Genomic DNA, 13,470 nt, shown 5'->3' on the forward strand with positions numbered 1-13,470 from the left:
CTGTGCTAAACAGGGCTGGACACCACCCCGGCACGATGCGTGGGGGCCATTTGAAACAGCAAAATCACCAATAAGAAATACGAAAATGCCCAAAGCATGGCCCTTAATGGTATGCAAGAAGGACACTTGTTTACAGTATGAGCTGAAATAAGGAGACAGAACATCACCTTGTTTGACCTTGGCTGGCAACATGGATGCTGGGATCCTAGCTTTTCACCACCCTAAGCATGTCTTAGAATGAACGCAAAAGCACCAGGAATATCCATTTGGGGATTACAAAGGAATTTTAGCAAGTAGGCAAATTTTTGCAAATGATGAGGGTTTAGGTCCCCCCACCCATTACGTTCCCACTTCCTCTTTACTCTCTCAGGTCTTCTTTCTACCTGGCTTGAAAGAAATGCTGTCTGCCCTGCCGCATCCCAGGACCTCTCTCCAGGGGCTGCCCTGCTCTCTCTCTCCAGCTCTTGGTGCCTCCAGCCCGCTGGCCTTCCCTTTGCCCACTGAACTTTGTGGCTGCCTCTGGTGTTTCTTTCCTGTTCTAAGTCTTCTTTCTCTCTGTTCTGCATGGGTCTCTCTTCTTCCTCCTGCTCCCCAAATGGAGGTGGTCCCCAGAACTCCAGCCTGGGCTCTTCCTCTACTCACTGTCTTCTCTTTCCCAGGTGATCCCAGGCACCCCCAGCACTTTGATGCCCATCCGTCAGGGGGAGCCTTCCACCTTCCATTTCCAGACTCTGCCTTAACCAACAGCATGCCAGACTACTCCATCTGGATATGTTGCCACATGCTCAAACTAGAATACTTCTCCCCTTCCCCAGCAAGTGTCTGTTACCTCTGCTCTTTGTTCAAGGAACTGGGCACTTTGCACAGTTGCTCTAGTCTCTAGGGCCACCTTGGATTCCCTTTGAATACACCCAGGAGTGTTAGGTCCTGCGTCTCCATAGCGGGAATGTGGAATGCATGCCGCAGAGTCTAATCCCCCCTCCTTCTCTCTTTTCACAGCAAAATACACTGGAAAGAATAGAAATGCCAGAGAAGAAAGATGCTTCATGAATTGTGTGATTTTTCTTTTGATGGGTTCCAGTCCCTAATAAATGATTTACTCTTCCTCTTTTTCCATTGACTGATTTAAAAAAAAAAAGGCATAACTATCAAATTTTTAGATAAGAAGCAATTACATGAGGAGATTAATATTACCTAAGGATTTTAGGAGCTAAGAACTCACATAGTAGCCATGCATAGCATAATTATGTCAAATGTGTGTTTTAGATCAATAGGCAATGCTTGTAAATACCTTATTCCTTTGTGTGTGTGTGTGTGTGTGTGTGTGTGTGTGTAAATTCCTTATTCTTAAAAAGACAATCAGTCCAGGCAACTTGGTGTCAAGAATGTCTTTCCTTTTGTGACTTATTTTAATTAAAAAATTAATAAATCATCTGGTGAATTAGGGATGAAAGGCAGGCCCCTGCCTACCATCAAAATGTTCCTGTGGATTCTTTTTCTCTAGACTTCTCAGTCCCGGGCAACAATATAGAAGAACTAGCTTTCTGTCAAAGTGGATATTGCCAGGAAAGTACCCAAGGACAGAGGTCTGTGTTCCCAGGCCACTTGTCAATTGCAGCAGCTAGAGGACTTCCTGGATCCAGGCCCTTCTGCAGTAGCCCCAAGAGGATTACAGGACGTGAGAACTCACAAACCCAAATGCAGTCCCTTTCCAGTGAGACTGAAACTCTTGTCAGATCTCCCTGTCTTTCCAGGAAGATGTCACAAGCCCCTGAGAACTATTTCCCAGATGGGTGATACAGTAAAGGCATTATTGGTCATTTGTACCTTCATTTAGAAGTGACTGCTGGGGCGTCTGGGTGGCTCAGTGGGTTAAGCCTCTGCCTTCAGCTCAGGTCATGGTCTCAGGGTCCTGGGATCAAGCCCCACATCAGGTTCCCTGCTCAGCAGGGATCCTGTTTCCCTCTCTCTCTCTGCCTGCCTCTCTGCCTACTTGTGATCTCTGTCTGTCAAATAAATAAATAAAATCTTAAAAAAAAAAAAAAAGAAGTGACGGCTTACTCCTGCTCCCGTAGCAAACTGTCCCACTTCCTATAGCTTCTCAATGTCTGCTAAGACTAGAAACTGTCTTGCTCCACAATCTTGCCTATTTTTCAGAACTTTCCTGGATATTCCCATATACTAATTTTATTTCCACTTTGAGATCAGCATGTCAAGTCATGAAAAAAATTCTGTTGGTATTTGAAATCAATTACACCAAATTTGTAGCTTATTTTGAAAACTTGACATCTTTCAACTTCTGAGTTTTGTTCTGTGGGAATAAGCCATACATTTCCATTTCCCGAAGTCTTCTTACGTGACCCTTAATAGAGTCTAAGAGGGTTTTTTTTTGGGGGGGGTGTGAGTGTAAGAGGTGTGTATGGCATATTAATTTTTTTTTTTGCATGAAAGGTGTGTTTGGCATTTAAAAAAATTATTTATTGGTATTTTCTTTTTGTTATTATAAATAAGATCTTTCGTCATTCTGTCTTATAACATAAACTGACTAATATATGTTAGGTTTTTGGCCTGTCTTCAACAATTTTCATATTGTTTTTAATAAGTTTTTCAGTTGCTATTCCAGAGTGTCCCATGTGTACCATATAACTTTTGCAAATAATATTAATTTTGCCTCCTCTCATCATTTTTCTGTGCCATTTTTTTCTTTTTCTTATTCTCTTTGAGCATATTCTGACAGGGCTAGACAACAATGGTATGGTGATAAGCATCCTGTCTTAGTCCTCACTTTGACAGCATTCTGAGAAGCATTTCAGTGTTGCACCCTTAAGCTCCATGATGCCTTCTGGTCTGGTATAAGTGGTGTTTAGAGTTCGGTCCTATGTGGGTTGCATCTGTTCTTCCACTGCTAAGAGTTTAAAACATAAATATATACGGAGCTTTCAAACAAACCTCTTTTGAAAATTTTTTTTTTTAATTTAAAGTTGGAGATTTGGAATTTGTCTTTCTTCTTTGATAACAAAACATGGTGAATCATGTTAATATAGTGCCTAAACCGAACCATCTTTGCATCCCTGGAATGACCCCACTTGGCCATGGTTTACTATTCTTTAAAAAAGCTGCCAGATTCCAGTTGCTTCACGGAGGATGTCCAAATCACCATTCATACGTGAGAGTGGTCTGTCACTCTCTTTTTGTGCTGTTGTGCATCTTACTGGGTTTTGGTATCAATGTTGTGAAACCCAACACAGCTTGTATGTGGCTTTCCCCTCTTCTCACCACCTCCCTGCACCCTGGTCTGATAAAGGAGCATCCATGCAGGATGCATCCTGCATCTGTGGAGGACAGGTGTGACCTCTTCAGTGATCACAACAATATATTAACCACATTTAAGTAATTTTAGTATTTCTGTCATCTGCCTTCCCCAAACTTTTCTTAAATATTTTTATTTATTTGACAGAGAGAGAGAGGGAGGGAGAGCACGAGCAGGGGAAGTGGGAGAGGGAGAAGCAGATTCCCCATGGAGCAGGGAGCCTGACTCGTGGCTCGACCCCAGGACCCTGGGATCCTGACCTGAACCAAAGGCTGATGCCTAACTGACTGAGCCACCCAGGTGCACCCTTCCCCAAACATTTTTGCCAACACATTTCTGCCACTGTGTTCTGGAAGGAGAGAATAGCAAGAAACAGACTTTGGCCTGAAATGGTGTGCTCAGCAACACTCGCAGGCACTGGGGTAGGAGTCTGCTGGGTTATGTATCTGGCAGAGAAACTGTCTGATTTGTTCTGTAAATGTGTGCCTGGGGATTGTGCATGTCATTCTCCTCACCGAGCACAGGCACCGTGCTCTCACTCAGCCTGTGCCTTCTCCAAGCACTGATGTTCCCAGGAAGTTAGCAGACCAGCAGGGATAGACACACTTAGTGGGGGGAAATGGGCTCATCCACCATTGGCAATGGTGGGGACTACAAACTGAGTGTAGGACCTCCAGGCTCTGCGTGCTCTGCTGAGGCTGTTTCTAATTCCTTCAGGCCAGAATTCAGGTGAGTGGTTTCCTGTTGATCCAAAAGAGTTCATGAGTTTCCTTTGATCAGCACACACCTGTCCTCTTCCAGGCCCCCCCCCATAGGAATCCTAGTACAAGGAACAGTGACAAAAACCTCTCCCTAAAAATGTCATTGTGCCACTCTGGGGTTGGCAGCAGAACAATTTGTCCTCTATCCAGAGGCAGGTGTGACCGGAGCCAATCTGTATGAGGTGACAGGTTGGCTAGGGAATCATTAGCAGTGTGAACAAGCGCAACAATGTTGCATTCTTGTGAGCCCCTGGGAACATGAACACCCCTTTACGGAGGGACTGCATTTACCTCCCTTGTCCCTTCACAGCTTGGATGAAAAATTGCCCAGGATTCCAACATTTAACATTCTTTTTCATTTTTCCATCCTGGAATGTCTTGGTGTGGCTTGGCGTGTCGCCAACCCATCACATACCACTCTTGTCTTCCCTCGTCCAGGGGACATGTGCGAGGAAAGCTGTACACTCAGGTCTTACCTTTGGAGCTGCCTTAGCCTGAACGCTTGCTGGTGTCTTCCTTGAGTTTGGGGCAACTTCCCAAACTGTTTTGTGGGTCTTCTTTTTTGTGTTACTTTCCTTCCAGACCACAGCAGGAGATTTAATTCTTGTCCTAAGATTAATTTTATGTACACTTCACAACATATAGCCTGATTTCTTCAGAGATTATTGGGCATTAGTAGCTCAGGAGAAGTGGGACGGGGACAAAGTAAGAAAGAGTCTATAAAGTGCTCTTCGTTAGGGATGCCATGTTCTGGCCTTTTAAAATGAAGCTCAGCTTAATCACCTCTGAGCTTTCTGGACTGTCTCTTTCCTTCTTTCTCTGTTGTCTTTCCTCACACCTGTCTTCTTCTTCTCTAGGCTGTGGTATCTTCAGTCCTCCTGCAACCCAAGGAAGGCAAATGAGGATCTTTCCATCTTGCACAACTGTCTATGTGAAGATCTCTGCTTATGTAAATGGTAGATTTTACGGAGGGTATGTGGGGCCCACTGTGGATGAATGTGAGTGGGGTGAGGAAGAGAAGCTCAAGGGGCTTCAGCTGGAGCTGCAGCTGCAGTGGGCAGGTGTAGGGCCTGGGTGGGTGGTCTTGGGACACAAGGAGATTAGAACATGGTGACAGCTGGATTCCCCTGAAGTCTTTCTGGAGGTGAGACTTCTCCAGAGTGGTAACGTAACATCCTTGTTATGTTGTATGGTTTCCTGTGGTTGCCCTAATCATTGCCCAAGGGCAAATAATGTTTCCTAGTCAGGAGCCCAGCCACAGTTGCCATGGTGATGGATGGAGCCACTGGTCCATGCAACATATGAAATCTCTGGCTAGTATCAGGCAGTGAACTACAGGGAGCTGCCAGGGTCAGATGCAGAAAGGTGAGCATTGGTAGTCAAGAGAATTAGACACACCAGAGGGGTTGTAACCTCCATCCCACCCTGGAAACTTTGAGAGACCGAATCCCAGATTTAATTTGTGACAACATCCACCCCTTATGTCCCCTGGCTAGAGCCATTTCTACACAACAGCAGGATGTTTCTGCTCTATCTCTGAGCTCATGGTTGCTACAGTCCTGATTCTACCCACCGGCTCACCCTGCCAAAGGAGTGGATTCCCCATGGTAAGAACCCATCCTCCTGAAGATGCCAATAGGCAGAGAGAGAGAAGCAGTCCAAAGCTGCTCATTTTGATGGACTTGCCAATAGAATTTACATAAAACAGCAAGAGGTCAATGAGAGAAGCCATAGATATGGGACCCTCAACTTTCTCAAACTCATGTGCTTGAGTTTGCATATTTATCCAAACTCCATGTGTCTTCTGTCTTCCTTCTCCCTTTGACCCCACTCTCCTCTCCACCCTCTATGTTGCGAGGTCTTCTGCATCAACCCTGGAAGGCCCCCAGAGCTGATTTCTCCCCTGCGCAGCTCAGTCTGCTTCTCTCCCTCCTGGTGTTCTCATGGCCTTACATGTGGGATGTGGCTTAGGATTGGTCCCATTGTCTGTGTTGGTTTCCATGTTCTCTTGTCTTGGTAGTAGACTGCTTCAGCCATTCTCCTCCCATGATCCAAATTAGGCAGAGTATCAAACATGTATTTTCCATTATATCTTCGGTCAGTGTTCACATGAGCTTTCTACCTGTTGTCCTTCATTGTTTTGCTCTGTTTGGGGTGCAGGCCTGTTTTATTCCAAGTGATGTTACTCATTTTGAAAATATGATTTGAATTTGACTCTATTACCATGGTTAATGATCAGCTATTTCAATCAATGTATTACTCACTAATATGTTCACCCTGACTGGATCCTTGGGCTAGTGACAGGGAGGGAATCCCTCTTATAAAAAGATCCTGAACCAGTGTCGTGAGGCCAGCTACACTGGGAGATTTGGGTATTTATAACTATATTGGTTTCTCATTGCTGCTGAAGCACAACATTTAATGGCTTTGAATAATACAAATGTATCATCTTACAGTTTTGAAGGTTTGAAGTTCAAAATGGGTCTCCTGGGGCAAAATCAAGGTATTTTAAACAGGGTTGTGTTCTTTCTGGAGTCTCCAGGGAGGATCCATTTCCTTGCTTTTTTCGGCTTCTAGAGGCTGTCCTCCTCATTCCCTGGCTTAGAGCCCCTCCTCCATCTTCAAAGGACAAGGCTCCGGCCTTCCTTTCCATCACTCATGGCCTTTTCTGTGACCATGCCACATTTGTCTTACAAGGAACCTCGTGATTCACTGGGTCCACCCAGATATTTCAGGATATCTTCATCTCAAGTTCTTTAACTTAAACACATCTGCAAGATCCCTGTTACCTTGTAAGATAACACACTCACAAACTCTGGGGGTTAGGATGTGGACATGTTTAGGAGGCCATTCCTCACCTGACCACAATCACCGAATCAAACAGCCAAATAGCTATCATTTATTGGACACCACAGACCAGGCAGGCACTCCACATGGATTCCATCATGTAATTCTTAAAATAACCCTATTGGGTGCCTGCCACTATAACTGTAATTTGACCAATGAGGAAGGTGTGGCTTAGAGAAAACTCACCCTATTGCTAGTAGGAGGCAAACCCAGAGCTTACATCTCAGCTCTCTGAATTGTGTTCTCCCTTCCCTAAAAAAATTTAAAGTATTAAATAAATAAATAAATAAACCTTTAGAAAGTTAACCAGTGGGTTTGAAGTTCTCTCAGTAGATAGGAAGCAAAGAGAATGATAGCCAGACTGTTGGCCTGATAGACCACTTTGGCCATCAGATGTTTCCAGTGCGACTTCTTACAAAACCATTGTGAGCCCATGCTGCAGACTCACCTACCCCTCGGATAAATGTGCATTAAGCATTCTATACACCAAGTCAGGGAGCATGGTTCTCTGCATCAGCTGTGGGGACTCCATACAGGTGGGCATGGAGAATTGATTTACCCTAAAGCTCTCTGTTAAACACTCACACTATTGCCCGTCTATTTAATTCTTTTTAGAGTGAAGGCTTGGAGTTCCCAATTTATGCAATTAGATGAGGACCTGGGTTCATTCCCAGTTTTCCTGTGCCCATGACCTTGGCATTCTTTCTTTGGATATCCAAATAGACACTCCCTTGGCTTCCACTCAACAGAAAACTGGCATTCCTAAAAGCAAAACCTACCTCAGAAGAAAAAACAAAATTGGTGAGCCGATAAGACATTTGAGCCTTATTTTTCCCTGAACTAAGATGTGGTGGAGGTAATGGCTTTGTGGGTACAGTGGGGGAGGGTAAGAAAAAAGGAGCTGTTTCTTTAGACTCCCAGCTGCTTCAGGGTTCGGAGGGAGCTGGAGGGCACTAGGTGGCAGGATTTGCTAAGCCAGGCTCTGCGGGCCTGTGGTGAGGAGGGCGAGGCCCAGGAACTAGGTCACAATGAAATTGGGAAGTGCTTTTTGTTCTGCAGGCAGAAGTACAGGGGCTGTTGGTGCTTCATCCAAGAGAGTTCCACGTGGTTGCAGCCACTGTGGAAGGCTTCCTGTTCATTCCACCCTTCCTTGCTTTCTTTTCTTTTTTGCTTTGTCACATGTTCCCCCGCGATGCCCCCTCAATGACCAGCTCAATGGATCAGCTAGTGTGACACCTGGTGGCTCAGAGGGTGGTCTCCTACTGTTTCCCACTTTGAGGCACACATTGGGGGAGCGACATCCCATCCCAACTCTTAAAGTGAGTTTTTGTGGTAGTAAAACTCACATTGTCAAGAAAATGCATTGCATTTAATATGTGTGGTCTTCTGTTCTCACACTCGCCCTGCAAGCAGTGGCACGGGGGTACCGGACAGTTTTGGGGAGTTGCATTCTTTGCCCTAGGGACTAGCTTGTGGTAAGTCTGGTTCTTCCACTTAGGACTCTTTAGAAATGATATCCTGTGCTCTTTTTTTCCTGGGTTCATTTGGCCTGGGCCTGGAGCTGACAGAGCTCCCCTTGAGATGGTTCCTGTGACTCGTTGGTCATCCCCAGGGCATCTTGTACCACACCTTAGCCTCCTTCTCCAGGTCTACTTGCCCACTCATGGCCCCCACGCTGGACTGACTCAGGATAACCCATGCCAGCTGACTTGGGTTCAGTAATATTCCTCCAAAACTCATATCTATCCAGAACCTCAGAAAGTGACTTTATTTAGAAATAGGGTCTTTATAGATGTAATTAGTTAAGATGAGGTCATCCTGGATTCGAATGGACCCTAAGCAGTGACTGTGTCCTTATAAGAGGAAACAGAGACATGGAGACAGGAAGAAAGGTCATATGACAATGGAGTGGACACTGGAGTTTTTGCCTACAAGCCAAGAAAAGCCAAGGATTGCCAGAACAACCAGGAGCTAGGAGATATGCCTGGACCTGATCCTCCCTCAGAGCCTCCAGAAGGAACCAAACCTATCAACACCTTCTGGGGACTTCTGGCCTCCAGGACTCCTTCGTTCTCTTAACTCTGCATAGCAGGGCAGTGGCGGGGTCTTTTCATATTTGTGTTGGCTCTCCAATCCTGTCCTAAAAATGGTGTTACCCACGTGTATATGTACATTGTTGAGATAGGACCGCATAAAGTTTATACTAACTAATTATAAAAGATTGAATTGTGCCTTTCTCCTCCCCCAAAAGGTATGTCTTCCCAGAGCCCATGAATATGACCTGATTTGGAAAAAGGGTCTTTGCCATTAGAATTCATTTAAGGATCTCAAGATGAGAGCATCTTGATTTCAGGGTAGGTCCTAAATCCAATGACAGGTGTCCTTTCAAGGAAGGGAGGACACAGAAACACACAGGGGAGAAAGCCACGTGAAGAGAGAGGCAAAGATGGGAGTCATACAGCTCCAAGACCACAAATGTCTGGAACCACCAGTGGCTGCAAGAGGCAAGGTAGGATTCTGCCCTGGGAACTTGGTCGGAAATATGGCCCCACTGACACCTTGGCTGATACCTTGGTTTCAGGCTTCCAGCCTCCATGAGTGTGAGTCAGTAAATCTCTGTTGTTTTAAGCCACCCGTTTGTGGTAATTTGTTATGACAGCCCTGGAAACCTAACACACGAATTATATTGTAAGCACTTTCCTATGCTACTACACATGGTGGTAATTATCTTTAAGGACAGCACACTATTCTATAGTTTGAGGAAGCCTGTCAATCTTCTATGGCAAATTATTAAATATTTTAAAATCGAACTAACTAAAATAGCAAGGACTTAAATGCACTTGATCATGCATTTTGAGAACCTGATGACATCTTCAGGAAGATCCCTCAGAAGTGGAACTGCTTGGTCAAAGAATGCACGCTCTGCTCACACGTGCCTCTTTTGCAAGAAGCCGACTGCTCAAAGCCTGTAAATATAATTTTACACTAGTTAGTATAAGATGTGTAATAAACCTGTGACCTCTCTGTATGACAATGCTTACAAATGCTGTCCTTGTGAGCGTGAACAATAACTCCCTGAGGACCAGGTAACCCAGCACTTAGCTGTCTGGGTTTCCCTCTGTTTTAGTCAACATCAGCTCATGTCTCTCCATCTTAGTGGCAGACACATATTTAAAACGTGCTTCTTTGTGCTTCTCCTTTTATAGGTCTCCACTCTAAAAGCAAACCCTTGGGGGACCTTGGTGGCTCTGTCGGTTAAGCATCTACCTTCTGCTCAGGTCGTGATCATGGGGTGCTGGGATGGAGGCTGGCATTGGGCTCCCTGCTCAACGGGGAGTCTGCTCTCACTCGCCCTTGCTCTCCAACTCATGCTTTCTCTCTCTCTCAAATAAATAAATAAAATCTTTTAAAAATAAAAATAAATGAAGGCAAATCCTTAGCTCTAGCCAGTCATCCTTAAGTAGCCAGAGTAACAGTTGCATGGGGGTGCTCCTTAGCCCCCAGGTTTAAATAACACGAATGTACTGGCTGCTGCATGTAATGTTAGCCCAGGAGGTCTGCGGGTATCATTGTTCTGAAGAAGACAGCACAGAAAAATCACTGAACACTGTAACTAGAGTCAAAAGATCTGCAATTCAATTTGTACTTTGCTAACATCAGCTTATTTTTACCTTGGGAATGTTTGCAAGTTTAACTTCACCTCAGTGGCGTATCTGGGCAATAAGAACAGTGGGATAAATACATTTGAAGATTCTAAGATTCTATTCTCCCGCTGATGTTTGAATGGCCCATTTGAAGGGCATTGGCGTGTTCATTGCTCAGTACTGGAGCATATGTATCAGAGTCACACCAAGCCATCCTATGCGCTAAATGGTGATACCTCGAGTCCAGTTCTTGCCAAAATAACTATCACAAAGATCATGATTGTATTAAACAGAAGCAATTGCTCTAGGAGCCTACCTCGGTGTTTCAGCTGAATGAAACATTTTATTATTATATGAACTACCATCTTGACACAAAAGATTGTAATTAAAGGCAATAAAATAAATCATGGAATTATTACCAAACTATTTTGTCTCATTTGTAACTTTATAAAAGACTGTGTCCTGTCATAAACTTGCACAATATGTCTACATAATTCTGACCTGGAATCTGAAAATGACTTTTAAGATTTAGTCCAGAAAGAAGCTGATTAGCTTAATTAAATATGAGATGCCTTATCCATTTGGCCAATAACTATTGGACAATCCTCCCTCTTGGTTCAAAGAAAGAAACACAAAACATTTGCTCATCCACACATGCGGGCCACACACTCAGGTAAGCATGCATAGGCATGCATAGCCACACACACTAGAAAGTGTGCAACCTTCCTCTTAGCAACTTACGCCAATGCCTCTTCTTTAGGAAGAGCTAACCACCCCATGCATCATGGGGAAAGGCCTGTAGTAGTAAAGCTATCATAGAGAAAGATGATATGTGCATGTAACCCCCTTTGAATATAGCGGGGAGCTAATAGATATGGGCCCTCAGGGTGTGTGCAGGATCACTAGGAGATTCAGGATTGACTTAGTTACATTATTTTTCCTTAAAGTTATGTTGCTATCTTGTTTCCTTTATTTTTCTAAGTTTTGATTTGTTTATGTCATTTCATAAAGTGTGCTGAGTCTTTGGAGTTGGGTGAGCTTCAGAGCACACCTGTGGCAGAAGTGCAGCGGTCTTCTGTCCTCCTGGAAGCTGACTGCCAGCTCCACCCAGTGACTGCTCCAGAAATGGGCATGTGAATGCATGCCAGCCAGAGATGAGCAATGAAGAGTGTGCTAGAGGCTACCGGGTATGGCTTCTTGCATTTTGTGTCTATCTTTCGTCTACAAAGATGAAGTTGGTGCAGGGCAAGAGGCAGAGCTGAGAGAATCTGAGGCATGGGACCAGAGCCAGCAAATTCAATGAAGCCCCAAACCTGTCTTATCCCTGTACTTCCAGAGCTGATTCATTCTTTATTGTTGGGTCATTTTGGGTGGGTGATTATTGGAGGTATTTGTGTGACAGATTGTCACATTTGGTTCATTTCATTTTATACGGGAAACCAGAACCCATTAGGTTATGGCTTCAGGGCCTGCCCAAGATCGTCAACTACTTACACAAAGCCCACCCAGCACCAGGTGCCGGTCTCCTGATGAGCAGACTGCAGCCTTTATAACCTCGAGCAGATCTTGCACATACTTTTTCAAATGTTATGCTTTGGTGGAGCAATGGGTTCTTCTGGTGAGGGTCTTTGATGATCAGAGAAAATAGATAAAGTCAATGGAGCAGTGTTTGTGTGGGACACCATATCTTGATGACCCAATTTACTGGGATTCTTCTTAATCCTTGCTCGCGCACCAAGGTACCTGCCTAATGAATAACACATATTGATGGGCAAGCTAATTAAGATTCATCTTCTCCAATTAGTTCTTGCCTCTTGATTAGAATGTTTCTGACTGTTGCTGTTGTAATGCTCAGAAAGGATTATAGGTTCCTGAGGACATCTTGCATACATACCCATTCTAGACTTTGCCTTATAGGGAACAGGAGGAGGAGAAGAGGGACTACAGACAGCCCCCTATCCACATGCCTCGACTTTTTTCAGAGAAGCGTGGACCCTCTTTCCTTTCTTTCTCTCCTCTTCGTGGCTTATGTGCCCTACTCCTGATTCTACCTCCCAATAACACACCTTTTGTTGTTGTTCTAGACATTGTATTTAAGGACAGACATATAAGACCCTGAATCAGACAATGTGGTTTTAAGACCTGGAAATGACCATGTGCAGGTCATTGTCTGACACCCAGGCTTCCCCTGGAATAGGAGAATGAGGACAACAGTCTCCGGACACATCTTCTGCCCAAGCTGCTTGTTATGCTGATCCATTAGTTCATGCAAACATGTTGGTGCCCGCTCTGTGAAAGGCATATTGCCGGGGACGAACAATAAAAGGAGATTGCGGAGCATTATCTAAGGGTATCTTGTTACCATTATACAAATCCTCATTTGGAAACTGTATCGAACATTGTATTTCTCCTTAAACTACTCTCATCTTCCAGATCCATAAACTTCCCAGCTGTCCTATTACTCACATCAGTGGTAGAAACAAAATGCTATCCTTTTCATGCCCCGCCACCTTCCTCCACTGAGCAGTAATTGTGTCAACTGGAAATATTATAAAGGTCATCTGGTCGGGGCATTTATTTGACATTGTGAATCACTGGGTTTTATAAGTGATTGATGCCCCTGACAATTCTCACTTTTTGTTTTGCATTTAATCAGTCACACATGGACCAGGAATAAAAAACTACTCTCTGTAAAAAGATGGTGGTCAGATTAAGTGTGTTTAATTCAGAAAATGACATCACATAGTTAAAAGTATCCTTTTATATATTATGGGTTGAATTTTTTTGCCCCCCCCAACCATCAAAAAGAAAAAAAAAATGATATGTGTGGTCTGAATCCTAATGCCTCCAACTTATTTGGAAATAGCTTTATTGTAGATGTGATTGAGATGAGGCCATACTGAAGTAG

At 44.2% G+C, this 13,470-nt stretch overlaps 1 protein-coding gene across 3 annotated transcripts in view; it reads left to right on the top strand.

Moving 5' to 3' along the window:
• Positions 1 to 1,935, top strand: part of SPP2 (secreted phosphoprotein 2) — a 34,336-nt gene extending 32,401 nt beyond the window's left edge. For 2 of the 3 annotated variants that reach the window (XM_047723124.1, XM_047723125.1), the window contains one exon: positions 1,000 to 1,933. The gene's annotated coding sequence lies outside the window, so the exon portion shown is untranslated. Of the gene's footprint in view, positions 1 to 999 lie in introns of all 3 variants that reach the window. The other variant, XM_047723126.1, reaches the window with a different exon arrangement.
• The last annotated feature ends 11,535 nt before the right edge of the window (positions 1,936 to 13,470 follow it).

This window comes from Lutra lutra, chromosome 3, assembly GCF_902655055.1.
Source record: "Lutra lutra chromosome 3, mLutLut1.2, whole genome shotgun sequence".
In the NCBI taxonomy this organism is placed as follows: domain Eukaryota; kingdom Metazoa; phylum Chordata; class Mammalia; order Carnivora; family Mustelidae; genus Lutra; species Lutra lutra.